The following is a 12,128-nucleotide window of genomic DNA, read 5'->3' as shown; positions in this document are numbered from 1 at the left end:
TAAAGTAAACGATAAAAAGTAATAAAGCAAGATTTGTAAGAAACTGAAATGCTTTGATAAATTTCATAATTGTTTTGAACATTGGAGCTCTTATTTCAATATTAAAAATGTGGAAAGAAAGTTAACTAGCGAAAAATAAAGATAATGCATGGTGCTTTGTTCAGCCTTGCTACCCCGAAGCTTTCCGGGCCCTGGTGGTTCTGATGGACCAATTGTTGAGGCGTGTTCCTCGGCTTACAACTTGTATAGAATGGCCTTCCTTCCCCTTCTCCTTGAAAATGACACAACAGTCCATATTATCATCTTCCAAAAACAAATTCCTCATCGCCGCTAGTGCTTCCTCTTCTCCCGACCCATATATGACATTGGCTGGCTGGAAAGTCTGCTCCAAGCGAGGTATAGGATGCTCCAGTGGGTAGTAGGGACTATGCCATGATGGCGACCAGTGGTTGAACTCCTCCCAAGTGTATTCATATCCCAAATCGAAAGTGGTACCGTGTTTCTTCAACTTGATAGGCTTAGCGATTCCTTGGAGATTTTTGCCAAGTCCCTTGCCAGGTTCATATCCACACCAATTCAGTATACTTTCAATTTTGTTATCCCACCATTTATCCTTGTCCACGGCGTTGACTCGCTCAATGTAATGGTAGGTTTCTCCGCCTATCTTCCTTCTTCCTCCGATTGCTGGGATGGTCTGGCTACCGTATATGGGATTGCTATCGTCGCCGTGAATAATCACCTCTTGTTGATTCCACTCGAATTTCACTACTTGATGTAGGGTTGATGCTATAGCCCCAGGGGCATGGATCCAGGGCTGTCCCAGTTGTAAGATGCTGGGACGTCTATCACTTGAAAATCAACATTGAACCAAGTCGGTCCCAATTGCACACACAAACTGATTTCCCCAATAGTGGACCTTTGGGATCCATCGAAAGCTTTGACATTGATGGATCCATCCTTGATCTCATGCAGGCTTTTTCCCAATGTTCTGAGAGTCACTAATGGACAAATATTGAGGCTGGACCCTCCGTCAATCATGATTCTGGTGATGAAATAATCTTCGCACTGCATAGTGATGTGCAATGCCTTGTTGTGACTTAGACCTTTAGGTGGCAGCTCATCTTCGTGGAAAGTGATTTTGTGACTCTCCAATACTTGCCCTACCATTTTTTCCATTTCTGCTCCAGTTATGTTGCTGGGTACATATGCCTCGCTCAGCACCTTCTATAAGGCATTCTTATGTGCGTTAGAACTTTGTAGTAGAGCCAAGATAGAGATTTAGGCCGGCGTTTTGTTTAACTTATCATTGACCGAATACTCTTTGGCTTGTATCTTCCTCCAGAGATCATCAGGCCCAGTTTTAATGATGGTTGGTCATCTTGAGGCCTGCTTACTGGACTCGGCTAGATGTTCTAGGGTATAAACCCTACCGGTTCTTGTCATACCATGTGTTGCAATTGCTTCTCCAAATTTGGTTTTCCCTTTCCTTCTCGGCTCGCCGGTGTAATCACATGGTATGGCCTTCGTATGGAATGGTGTTACGACTGTCATGGCCACTGGAATAGGCACCTTTGCCTTGGATGGTAACACAGCCACTTCGAATGGTACAAGTGTCTTTGGAGACCCAAACTCGACCTCAATAAGTCCTGACATCCTTGCAGAAGAAGGTGCTTTGAACTCAAGTGGTATGGACATGTTTACTTCAGATTAAGTGTGACCGTTGGTTCCTTTGGCTCGTCACCTTCAGCGATCAATCCGATCGACCCTTTGGGATCCCAATCGTCCTCTATCTCAATCATGTGAACACCTCCACCCTTGTGGTCAGGTAGAGGGTTGTTGCGGACATTCGGAGCTGACTCCTTTTCTACGATGATCTTGTTGTCAATCAAAGCTTGGATCTTATCCTTCAGAGAGCGACACTCATCCATGGTATTCCCCTTCATGCCGGAATGGTATGCATAGGTTTTGTTTGGATTGACCCATTGGGAGGGGTTTTCGGGGTTTACGGCAGGGATGGGGTGATGTAACCAGCAACTTTAAGCCTTTCATACAGCTGGTTGATAGGTTTGGCAATGGCGGTATACTGTTTGGGGGGTTTGCGGTCGAAGTTTGGTCGGAGTCTAGGAAAGTTTTGGCAGGTGGGAGGTGATTGATAGTGAGAGGGTTGAGTATTGTAGGTTTGGTAGACATGTGCGGGTTGGGAATATCTGGGTGAAGTAGGCTGATATGTGGGAGGTGGAGGTGATTGGTAAGTAGGTGGTGGAGTTTGGTAAGAGGGCGAGGGTGCTTGGTAATTTGGGGTAGGTTGATATGTGAGTGGAGGTATTGGGTTGGTTTGGTATTCAATTGGGGATTTTGTTCTTTGTGCAACCATCACGGCGTTCACATCCCTTTTCTTGGGCGTGCTATCAGACTTCTTAGCCTTGTTGGTGGCCTGCAAAGCTTCAAAGTTAGTGACCATACAACTTTTGATACCTTCCTCGATCCTTTCCCCTAGCTTGATGATGTTAGAAAATTTCTGGCTTTCAATCAGCATTAACCTTTCATAGTACTGTGGGTCTTAAGCTCAGACGAAAAACCTGTTCATTTGTTCTTCTTCTAAAGCCGGTTTGACCTTAGCAGCTTCTGATCTCCAACGAGTAGTATACTCGCGGAATGTATCTGTGGGTTTCTTCTTTAAGTTCTGTATGTAGAACACATCTGGTGCATTTTCCACATTGAACCTGAACCTGTCCATGAAATCAGACGCCATACTTACCCAATTTGACCACTTTTTAGGGTCTTGGTTGATGTACCAAGACAAAGCATCTCCCTTCAGACTCCTCATTAAGAGCTTCATGCGAATCTTTTCATCCCTCCCTACTCCGACCAACTTGTCGCGGTATGTCCTCAGATGAACTTTCGGATCCCTGGTACCGTCAAACATTTCGAACTTAGGAGGTTTGTACCTCTCGGGCAGTTCGACATTGGGTTGAATGCAAAGGTCGTCGTAATTTAGTCCTTCAATCCCCTTACTTCCCTCGACGACCTGAATTCTACTAGTCAGCTTCTTGAGTTCTTCCGCCAGATTCCTGATAATCGAGTCCTTATTATCGAACTCGGTGTGCTTGAAATGAGTTGAGTATAGTGTGGCATGGTTTTCACATAGATGGGGTCATTGTGGGGATGATCATTTGTGGAATTTAGTGGTTCAGGGATGAGCAGTGGGGTGTTGTCTGAAGTGTGGCATGTGGTGCAATGGTGATGGGGAGCGGGTTGTTTTTGTGGTTTCGGGATGTTTTGCGGGGGTGCGGGGTTTTGAGTGTTTGGAAAACTGATATCTGGGGTAGTGAGGGAAAACGACAAACTTGTCAAGTTCCGAACTTGGTCCAGTTCCTCCTGAAATTTCAATAACTTTTGTTCGAGCTGAGAGGCACTTTCCTTGGAAACCTGAATACCCTGAGGAACCTCTACCCTTTCAACTGAGTTCTCCTTTCTGATGTTGCTCAAATCTTCCATTTTTCTCTTGTTCTTGTTCCTGATAGGACTCGGAGGAGGAGGAGGTGGAGGGCCCTTAGATCTTATGGAGTATGATGATGATGCCAGAGTGCACGAACTAACCTTTGGGAAGGGGAATAAACAAAAGGTAAAACAAAAAGGTAGCAAGTTAGTGGGGATTATAAGAAGAAAATGTTGCAATATTTAAACAGATAGTGCAAGAATATGAATCGTGTCCTAATTTGGGAGCCTCGTTGTGCCCAAGGTAGGCCTAGCGATAAGTTGATTTGGAGAACTTATAATGCTAAATGCCTCATTTTATTGATAAAAAATAAGACAAATCCCAAAACGACACTAATAGTAGAAAATAAAATGTCACTAATGGCCGTCGGCCTTATTACATTCTTAAAGCAAAAGAAAAGACTCCTAGCTACTTGGTCCCAGAAGGACCTTCTTCAGGTTGAATGTTTTCGTTAATCAGATCCTCCAGCTCGCGCAAATTTTCTAGTAAAAATGCCTTCGCCAGGGGTTCTCCTTTGCCTTCCTCAGGGTTCTGACAGTCGGTGACTCTTTTCCTCACTTTCCCTTGCAACTCCAGCAGACTGTATTCCAGATATTCTAGCTTCTCACTAGCCCTGGTGACTCTCTATTTCCATTCGTTGATTTGGTTACTTGATGGGATGTTCCTCCACCAGGTCAGCAAGAGTGAGGGTATGTTGATCATACCAAAGTCGGGAACTTTGTCATTCATTTCTGCAAAACAAAAGGGTGAGGCCATACATCTGACAGACTCGACTATTAAATATCAACAATTAGCATGAGCAGCATTTAGTTCTCCAAATAAATGCACAGACATGGTAGTGTCCGTCTGGGTTCCAAGGAAACCCAGTGGACTTTGGACAAGGCTATCTTAAAGAGTCATTATGTGGACAACATAACTGTCTCGGCTAGGTTTGACAGTGATGCATGCACTATTGAACAGAGTAGGGTTTCTATAGAGTATTAGACTAGTAACCTTGAGCGGACAACTTAAGAGGGAAAGGCACGGAACCATCGACTAAATCGTTGATCGACTGGTTTTACCGCAAATATGCCTTTGCCAAATTTAGGGGGGTAATGATATCGGAAGGGCGCAACCACTCATTATAAGCGTTGCTATGGTATTTTGTTTGGCACGAGTGGAATATGATGTTGAAACATGCTTATGCAATAATTAAACAAGTTGTCACGTGTTTGCACGTTCATAAGGTAATAATTACAATAATTCCTCATAATTACAACAATATTGAAGGAAAGCAGTAAATGAAAGCATTATAGAAAAGAAAAAAGGAGCCAAGTCAGTTTCATAATAGAAGAGAAATAAAGACATTAAATAAAGGCAATAAAGAAGCAGTAAAGTCACAAATAACATGAAATGGTAAAAGCCTAAAAGAAATGTCCCCAGCAGAGTCGCCACGCTATCGTGCCCCCTTTTTCTAAAAAAAGCAAAATCGGGTTTGTGACATTTGGGAGGAAAACTCGTTCCCTTTTGGGAATTGGGTTTTGGAATTTGAAGAGTCGCCACCTAATGATTAAGTGCATTAGAACACTAAGAAGGGTTTGAGTTTTAAGAACCAGAGTTTGGGTAAGGGCTAGAAATTATCTCGAGCGGAAGGTGTTAGGCACCCCTCAAGATCCACTAGTGTGGTTCCCGGCCATGTTACAATTGTGAATTCACATAATCAAATAAGCAATTAAGGGCTCAAGTAAGAAGGGGTTCACAAACAACATTACAAGTAAGTCGAAACTTGAGAAAGGGTAAAAAGGGGTAGGAATTTGATGAAAGATTTAAACAATTCTACAAGGAATAGATGAAAACAAATAAAAGGGAGGGGGGTCCTATGTTTATGATTAATACGGATCACATCAATGCAATACCCAGTAAACTCCTCAAAAGAGGGGCTACACGTGATATTAATGCACCAGTCATCATATCCATTACTACCCTTCCCACTCCGTTAAGGTATTAAAGCGCATAATTGTGTCATTACTTATTGCATCCTATTACCCGTCCCGATCCTATTAGTCCCGTAGGCATTTGAGACTACTAATCCTAAAGGGGAGGGAGTTGGGGCTTTTCCAGAGTTTCAAAAGGATAAAATTCTACGCGACAAGCAAAAACAAACAACAGTTAAAGGGTGAACAAATAGCAATTAAGGCTCAAATAGGTCTCCTCATTCAAAGCAGCAAGTTATTTAGCATGACTTACAAGTACTGGTTCGTTCTTTAATAAATTAAGGCGTAGGACAGGCTGATTTATCACATATTTTTTCAGATAAGGAGTCCGAATTAGCCCTGTCTGGATGTAGTTATCAAAACTGATAGAGTTGGTTATTACCTAGTAGTTTGCCTAAGTAAGACCTATAGGCATGATATCTAACAGTGTACACTGATTTTTATAAAAAGGATGCTGGTTTTATAAACGAAAATCTACGGACTTATGACTGATTTTAGATTCGAAACAAAACTGATTCAACTGATTTGCTCTTATAGGCATGATCTCTAAGTGTCATTGGTTTAAAACGGTCACGTAAGTGCAGGAGCCCTATAAGCATGGTGTCTAGGATGCAATTTATTATTTTGACCTATAGACTGTTTGCCTAATGTGTATATGCAGAAGTGCGGAAGCCTATAGTCATGATTTCTATATGTAGAAGTATAAAAACTTATAGACACATTTTCTGATGCTGAAATGAAACAATCTTATAGGCAGGATTTCTAAATGCATAATGAAACAATCTTACAGGCAGAATTTCTAAATGCAGATATATAAACGAAAATGTTGTGATTGCAGAAATAAAACCTAAAGCGTGATATCTACTTCATATGCATAACATGAGAGACCTTCCCCCATTTTTACTATACACCCCATAGTTATTACAAATTATTACCACCTGAATGAATCCAGAAAAAGTATATTACATCAAAAATTCCAACTACATCTGAATGCCCTAATTCAGACTGAAAGTCCAATAATATGAGATAAACCAACTTCCAGGATCGGATTCCCGAAGCCTTTCTCATCTTTCGGGTGTATCAAAGTTCCAAGGAGCTTTGTGAACTCCATGCAATGCTTACACCCAATTATATTATAGAATTATAGTGCAATGTGGAATGGCCAGCCCTCCAATGTCCAAATTCAGAGGGAACTCCAGGTTCCCAAGGCAAGGCTCATAGGAGGGGGCAGAACTTTGAGTCTAGGAGTAAGTGTAAGTGCAATAGTGGGGGTATTAGGGAGGAGCCATGACAAACTAGTGATCATGCCCAGCAATTGGGATGCTGGCACACCACTGATCAGCCTGTCAGCTTAAATTGGGAGTTAGGACCTATTGAAGGTCAGGTTCAGACCTGGGCAATAATTTAGATACTGCCAAGCCGAAACCATTAACTCAGATACATAGAGAGGAATAGGGGATAGGGATTCATAATAGAAGCAAGATACAAGGAAAGAAACACACATCATTTAACTACTGAACATGAACATCAAAGTGGGAAAGAGTACTAAAACTATAGAATAAACACACAGGGGTTGATGCAAGAAATTAAATTATACATACCAGTTTCAGGAAAGACAGGAAAGTAAAAAAGCACTCTTGAAAAGCCAAATTGCAAAGCAGTACAAAAGTCTCAGCAGAGAGTAGAAGGTATTGAAAAAAGTATTGTGATTGAAAGTATATGTGAGAGAGTAAGGTTTTATCCAAGCTTAAAGCTTAAAGACCCCTTTTCATAGTGCAGAAGGGTCAAGCCCTTTTTATAGTGTAGCAAGTAAGCAAGAAAAGGTAAGGAAATATCATTCTGATCAGTCTCCCTTTAATTAAGGGATTCTGATCTCAAGCGAGTAAAGCAATTATGGAAAGGGATTTTAAAAAGATTTTCCCAGTAATATAATAAAGGGTAAGTACATAGAAGCTATTTAAGGCAACAAACTAATAGTACACGGCTTGTAAAGAAAAAGGAAAGGGAATCAACCAGTAAAATTAAAACTTCAGACTTTTACTCGAATGAATCGAGTCAGGAAAAGGGGTAAAGAAAGGTTCAATTACGGAAAACCAGTAACAATCCAGTGAACACAATTAAAGGAATCCAGAATCAATTAGTAGATGGCAAAGTCTTTTTGAAAGAAGAGTTCTCATATATATAAACACTCAAACATGTAAATCAAGAAGATACTGTCAAGTTGTTTAAAAGAGAATTTTAATCGAAGAGAAGTTTAGAATCATAAGCAAGGAGATGCAGGTTCAATCTGCTGACTCATAGTGAGTCTGAGAGTTCAGGGTCCCATTGTGGAACCTTGACTCGAACACAAAAATCAAAATCGTCAAATGGAAACCCCAAATACTAGGGTTTCAAATGTTGAATCAGACATGGAGGTGGGAAAGCAAACCATTTGTTTTTTCAAAGTCTCAACAAAACAGACATGATAACATGCTTGAACAACAAAGGAAGAAAAATAATGAAAAACATATTCGAGAAACTCAGAACATAAGCGAGTTCAGAAGAAAGAGACAATGCAAACTTGAACACAAGCAGATGAAGCATGTAATAACATGAACAGAGTCAAAAATCAAATAACTTTAACGGTAGGCACATATAGCAGAAGAGTAGTGAAAACATAGCAAAAATTAACAGGAGAAAAGAAGAAGGTAAAAGACAATATATGCATAAAATAAAAGAAATCATACGATCAAGGTTTAAACAAACACATATAAAGCAAAGAAGAAAAGATGAAAAGAATCAGAAAGATTTTTTCAAAAATCCTTGCGGAAACCCTAAAAATTGGAGAGAAACGATTTTGACAAAAACTTTTGGGGAAAATACTCTGGATGTCAAGAAAAGCAGAGACATAGTACAGGTCTAAACAAATAACAGTGAATGAACCTCGAATGGCTTAGGGTTTCAGAGAAACCCTAGAAATGAGAAAGGCTTGGAGATAAGTCTGGTCCTGAGTCGGGAAACCGAGCTCCTGAGTTTCGAATGTGCCGGAGCATGGCCGGAGAAACCATAGAATCAAAAATCGAAGGAGATAAGAGAGGAAATCATCGAGGTCAGGCCTCACAACTCGAACAACCAAGGTCTAATGGTGGAGAGGGGTGAGTATATACCATCCATGGCCTGAGAAACCATGGATTCCGGTGAAAGTACGGTGAAAAAGGGGTCGGAATTAAGGGTGGTGAGCATTCAAAGGAGGCTGGCTAAACAGAATGGGGACTAGGGTAAGGTTTGGGGAATTAAAAATGGAAAGGGGAGATCGTGACCGTTGATCAGATTGATCAACGATCTGGATTAAAGAAGCCTTGGGTCGGGTAGTTAAATGGGTCAAAGGGTATTGAATTGGGTTGGCCCGGCTGGGATTCAAATTGGGTCAATTGGGGGGTTAATGTGGCTATAATCGAAATACAAAATGGGCTGCAATTGAAACGAAATGAGGCCAGTTTTTAAATATCCAGTTTTGTCCCTTTTTATTTCATAAATTAGTAAAGAAGATTTTAAAAACAAATTAAAAGTACTGACCCAACTAATAATACATAAATATCAATTTAAAAATATTGAAACCAATTTTACAATTATAAAAATGCTATTAATCTTAAAATAGGCTATAATTGCAATTATATGCAATTTAGTTTTAAAAATACTAAGTAAATTTATAAAAATATGAAAAAATCATCTTAATTATATTTTGGTGTAAATATGAGAATGGAAATAAATTATTCACTCAGATAATAATTTTGAGAATAATTATTGGATTTTGCACTGCTAAAATAGGCAATAAATTGATTTTAAAAATCCTTAACAATTAGGAAAAAATACCAAAAATCTTGGGCACGCTTATATATGCATATACATGATATTTTGAAAGTATTTTGAGCATAAAAATACAAGGGAAAAAATTGGGTATCAACACCACATTCACATGTTAGGGTTATAATTGCAATAACCTTGCAATAATGGCCCACGTGTGCATAATTACCTTATTTTACAAGAAAATAACCTTTTGTATTTTTATAATATTAAGTAATTATTTTAAATTATTTTCATTCATAAAAATCATTTTTATCATTTAATTAACTATTTTTACAAATTATTTATTCAATTAATTGGGTATTTAACAAATATCCTTTTTAATTTTGTTTAATTTCAGACCTAGCCCAAAACTATCCTAGCCCAATTCCTAACCCGCCTAACCCCCCTCAAAACAAATCCTGGCCGTTGATCTCAAAAGATCAATGGTCCAGGATAATTTCCTTTTTTAATTAACACGAACTACCCCTAACCCTAGTCACTTCTCTAATTCCGCTGCCCCCAAATTCCTTCCCTCCTCTCTTCTCTATCTGATGCTCACCGGAAAACCCTCCATTCCATGGGGTTTCCCTTTGATTTTAGGCCCAGCCAACCTCTTACCTTCACTGGCTATTCGGTTTCTTCGTGGTTTGAAGGAATCTCAAAGAGATTCAACTCAGAGTCGACCTAGACTCTTTGTTTTTTCCATGAACCTGCCTCGTGTAAATTAGCTATGTTTGTGAGTATTGTTATCTTTATTTTATGTCTTGAAACTCCGGTTCTTAACTGGATTTTTCTCACCTCGTTCCATTCTTCAAAACCCTCATCTCTTTTTACTTGAGTCTGTTTAGATCCTTGTAGAACTGAAATGAGTTTAAGTTTATCTGGTATTTTCTTTACAAAAGCTTCTATTTTTCCTTATTACTAATCGATTTTAATATTTCTCTAAAACTAGAGTTTCACTTCTTTGAGAATCGTTTCTAAAGAAGTTTGAGTGTTTGATTCCGTTACTCTTCGTTTACTTGACTGTCTATGTTCTAAACCCTAGGGTTTCTGACTACTTCATTAGTTGTTCTGGTATTTGCCCATTATTCCTTGTCTGTCAATTAACAGAGATTAATTGATGTTATTTGACTATTTAGGGTTCGAAATTATATTATTCTGCTGAGATTGTTACTTTCTATGTTTTTTAGCTATTTTCCTTATTTGTGACTCCTAATTAGTACTACTTGCCTTAATTAGTTTATTAGCCCGATTTCTAGGTTTTGAGTTATTCAACCCGACTTATAAATGGTCTATGACTTATTTCTTGCATTATTTAACCCCAATCTGGGCTGTTAATTGATTCTCCCTATTTTATGGGGTCTTTCCCAGATTCTTCTATGTTAATTGATTGAGTTTAGCAGCCCCAATCAACTGGCTGATTTTATTTGTATACCTTATCTGTAAACTCTATTATTCTTTGCCTTATTTGCTTTACTATGCTAAGTTCTATATAAACCTCATTTTGATTTCTTTCAAAGACATGAACACACTCAGAAAGATACATAAACACACACACAAACTCTTATTCGCACACACTCTCCATTATAATTCTCTCCGTTACTTGTGTTTGCTGCACTGTCTAGCTGGCTGAAAGCCAAAGCTAGATTATTGGATTCAACTTTCCTTCACCTTCTTGTTTACTATCTCTTAACTGGTATGCCCCTATTTCTGTTATCATAATCTCTTCTATGTGCTATGTATCTCAATCTACCTCTACTTTGATACTTGTCTCCTCGCCATCTCCTTTTCAACTACTATGCTTCAGTCCCTATTCTCTATGACTTATATGATTAGTTTACTCTGAACCTCAACATGTGCATGTTTATTATATGCTTCTTGTTTATTTTAACCAGTATGTTTTAGTCTTGTTACCTCTTTATCCCATGTGGCTGTGTGGTTAGTGTTCCAACATGCTTCTGTTCTGCCCTATGTTTCTCTTAACCAGCATGACTTAAGCCTGTCCTGTTCTATATGATAGCATGTCCCTGTTTTGCCCATGATACTGGTTTGCTCATTCTGAAACTAACATGTATAATTCCCACTGTCCCACCCTGTTCTGTATGGTAGTTTGATTAGTCATTTTGATTTTAGCACGTTTCTCTATTTAATACATGTCTGTATGCTCACCTAGTAATAGTTAATGGACTAAGTCAATTCCAACCATGTGAAGCCTTGTTTGGCTTTATTGTGACTTTGTTTTGTTTATGATTCCAGTGTTCTTGGTGATTGTAACTACTGAAATTAATGTCTGGACTCAATCTATTAAATGTGGTTTTGTTTGTAGTTTTTGATCTTGTGACCTGTTTCTATTCACTTCTAAAAATCCAAACTATTTTTTCCTAAAACTACCTCCTACTTTTATATAATATTTTCAGCTCTTACTCTTAGATATCTACGGTCCTGGCCCTCCAGTGTGAGCACTGCCTAGAAGTCCATGAGACTCCTCCGAACTCTGACACGTTGGGGCTGGCTTTTCTAAACTTGTTTACATAAACTATTTCTTTGAAAAGGTTCTGGTATGAGCATTGCCCGGGGTCTCTGAGGCCCTTGGGAACTTTGACATACTAGAAGCCCATTTGGTGTGATATGGACTATTGGTGTACTCCAGATCTTATTGAAAGGCCTGGATTCCAGGTTGATTTTGGGCCTGCCAAGACTCCCTATAGTATAGTAATTTTCATTATGTAATTCATTTGTATTGGCCAGTAATAACAATCTTTGTAAAACAGACATGTGGGTACTTTGTAAAAAACTGGGAAGGGATTTTTATTTCTTTGTTTGGGGTTCGG

Source organism: Nicotiana tabacum, chromosome 11, assembly GCF_000715075.1.
Source record: "Nicotiana tabacum cultivar K326 chromosome 11, ASM71507v2, whole genome shotgun sequence".
NCBI lineage: Eukaryota > Viridiplantae > Streptophyta > Magnoliopsida > Solanales > Solanaceae > Nicotiana > Nicotiana tabacum.
Note: the sequence above shows the minus strand (reverse complement) of the source record.